Below are 3397 nucleotides of genomic sequence, written 5' to 3'. Positions count from 1 at the left end.
TCCTGCGCCCGCGAGGGAGCGCGGCCTGCTGGCGGGCGGGCCGTGGGGTTCGGGCCGGGCGGGGAGCGCGTCGCGTGGGGGCGGTGGGGGTGGTCCGGCGCTGCAGCGGGGCTGGCGCGCCTCCGCCGCTCGCCCCTGCTTGGCGCAGCGCTTAGCGCTGGAGGTCGGGCTGCCTCCGACGCCGCAGAGGCCAAATGAAAGGCATCGGGGTTGCGGGGGGCGGCGGGCAGCCTCGGCCGCCCCAGCCCCCATCCCGCCCGCGGCGGCGCCACATTTTCTGGGGACCCCGCGCGGCCCAGACGCCCACCCCGCCCGCCCTCGGGACCACGCGAGCCTCTGCCGTGCGCCCCGGGGCGGCCCGGAGCCCGAGACCCGGTGCGGCTGGGCTTGCTCCGGGGGCGGCTGTGCAGACCCTGGCCCCGGGCCGGGGCGGGCAGCGCGCTCCCCGCGGGGGGCCGGAGCTTCCCACCGGGGAGCGGCGGATGCGGCCTTTGTTGGCGAGGTGGGCCGAGCCGCGGGGATGCGGGCGTCCCGTCTCGGCGCCGGGGGAGTGCCGCGGTGCGGAGTGAGCGCCTCTTGGGCTGCACCGGAGAAGCTCCGCACCCCGCAGCGGGTGTGCCCTCTCCTGCCTGTGTGCCTCCCGCTCCAGATCCTGCGCGCTGGCATCGGGCCTTCGGGAGGAATTGTTAAATATAGCCGTTTGCCTGAGTCCAAGGAACAAGGGGAAACCCCTCTCTGCTGCTGGTGTTTCTCCCTTTTGTGGTGGGTTTCAGCGAGCAGGGACGCGGTACCCGTGAATACGTTGTAAAAACTCTTGTCTAATCGTACTTTTTTGGTGTAAGTAGTTTTTCTGCACCTGATAACCCCGTGTCATCTCTGTGCCGGGAGGATGTTCCAGCGCCTGGGCTCCTGGGTGATTCGGTGGGGTCGGGCCGCGGAGACAGGCGGGGTTGCTGAGGTACGTGGGTCCTGCAGGGTGGCCTGGACGTGGCCGCTTCCCAGAAACCTTTCTGTTCCTGAGGGAGACGTGGGACTTTAATTTTACTTGCCTTCTCGAAATAGTGCTTGAACTGTCGGACTGGAATGTTTCGGGTGTGTAGTTTATTTCCCCTCTTCTCTATTTTAAAAATTACAATGGATTTCTGCGTGGTTGGCTAATTTCAGAGAGAAGTGAGACTGGATTTGATTACCTAGGCATTGACTGAGAAGTTTCTAATAAAAACCCACAGTTAGAACGTGTTCTTCTGCAGAATGTGTAAATATTTCCACGATTAGAATAAATCTAATCAAGAACAAACCTCCGATGGAACGGCTTAAAACGTTTGTATTCATCCTGCTTAAAGCTTTGATTCTTGGGGGGCCGGGGGGGGGAGAAGTTTTAGGTAGAAATTGTTAATGTTTATATACGCATGCTTTTAGATTAGGGTTATTTTCGTTGCCACCCAGTGGTTAGTGGGATTTATGTCTGTGGTCCCCAATATGGTGTCGCAGGGAAGCAAGCTAGGTCATCGGGATGGGAGGGGAAGGAAGAAGGTTTTGTATGGAACATAGAATTTAACTCTTAGGTCAGGATGTCAAAAACCATTGTTCACACTTTTGCCTCACTTCCCAGAGGTATGAGTAACTTCAGGCACTAGTGAATTCACAAATAAGGGTCCATCAGTTTTAAAGTACATCTTCCTTTCAGGTTTAAATGGAATATTAATACTTGATGCCTGCAGAGAAAGAGGAATGAACAATATCGGAATTAGCTGTTGTGGATTAAATTTGATTATTACCCACATCATTGTTCAATCGGAAAGTCTGGCTAGACAGAAAGTAGGAATTAGACATTTCCCTAAAATGGTTTTTGAATGCTGTGTTATGAAACTTCTCTTCTTTGGAACTGTATTTTTGCCCATACTTGCTAAATTACCTTTCAAATGGTTTTTCCTTTTGTCCAAGAGGCAGAATTTCCTTCCTATGTATGTAATTTGATTTAGTTTATTTGCTTTCAGGCAAAGGACTGCCTAAGCCTTGATTTAGATGAGAATGGCGTAAATCAGGATTTGCTTTGGGATGGTCCTCATTGAGATTAGCCAGAAGGATTCTAGCCAAATCCCTGATCAAATTGCTTGGCACAGAATTATTGATTGGCCAGTCTTGAGTGTTGCTTGGTGTTGACTGAATTCATCTCTTACACCTGTTTAAAAGAAAAAAAAGTCTCTGTACTCAGGGTCACTTCCTCTGTTAAATCTGAGACAAGTTCAGTCGTGGGCTTGCTCCCATGTGGGATTCTCAGATGGTATTGGTGCTGAAATTCTGCACTCTGTACAGTGGACATTGAGGCTTCTGAGAGCCAGTTCATTCCAACCACATTTTAAAATGGGCCCTTTGATAGTCAATTTTCAGGAAACTCAACTTATGACGTCTGAGGCAGAGGATCAAGAAGCTTTGTGCTGATATTTCTGATTGGTGGTGGAGGGGATGTCACATTGTGACCTGGACAGATACCAATGCCTCTGATAGGAACATCAGCCTGTTAACCTCATAACCATGTTAAAATCGTTTGATAAGTGTGATGAGCTGAGTTTTGGCAAATCAGGCCCTCCTCTCGCAGGCTTTTGTTTCATCCTCTAAAGCTGGGCTGTCCCACAGTGTAGCCACTTGCGGTGTGGCTATTGTGATTGAGGAATGAACTTTCCATTTTATTTAATTTTAGCTAATTTATATTTAAAAACAAATACTCTATTCGGTGATTGGAAAACATCTGTGTTTGAAACAACTTGGTATGAGTCTGCTTTTTAAACTATTTGGCACATTTTATGAAATCTAAATGCAGATCCAGTATTTCTTGTGAAAATTTAGCATCTGGATTGAGGTGTACTGTAGGTGTAAAATGCACACCAAATTTTGAAGACTTAGTATGAAAAAACTTGTAAAATAACTCATTTATAATTTTTCATATTGATTGTATTGAAATGATAATATTTTACACATTGGCTAAGTAAAATATATTAAAATTAGTTTCGCCTGTTTCTTCTAATTTTAATGTGTCTTCTAGAAAATACAACATATGTAACTCATATCTACTGGACAATACTAATTTAATTTCTTGCTTAAGGTTGGTGCTGCATGAGCGTTTTTATGAGCACAATTTTTAAATACGTTGCTATTTTTTCCCCCAATAAAGTCTTGCTTGAAGTTGGTCCAGTATGATCTTAAGAACAATTTTGAATATTTTTCTGTTACTTTTTTTCAATGAGAATTTTTATTTAGAAATAACTTCAAGCTTACAAAAAATTATAAAAATTGTACAAACAGCTCTTATACCCTTTACCCAGATTCATCAGTTTAACATTTCTCCTATTCAGCATTTGCTTTCTCATTCATTTTGTTATTACGTATTTTTTGCTGA

The 3397-nt window shown here is 47.0% G+C and overlaps 1 protein-coding gene across 1 annotated transcript in view; it reads left to right on the top strand.

Moving 5' to 3' along the window:
• The window catches only part of APLP2 (amyloid beta precursor like protein 2), a 70071-nt gene that overhangs the window by 291 nt on the left and 66383 nt on the right, over nucleotides 1-3397 (top strand). The gene's annotated exons all lie outside the window — the stretch shown is intronic.

Source organism: Lipotes vexillifer, unplaced genomic scaffold (assembly GCF_000442215.2).
Source record: "Lipotes vexillifer unplaced genomic scaffold, Lipotes_vexillifer_v1.1 scaffold583, whole genome shotgun sequence".
Taxonomy (NCBI): Eukaryota; Metazoa; Chordata; class Mammalia; order Artiodactyla; family Lipotidae; genus Lipotes; species Lipotes vexillifer.
This window is presented reverse-complemented; position numbering and strand designations above follow the sequence as displayed.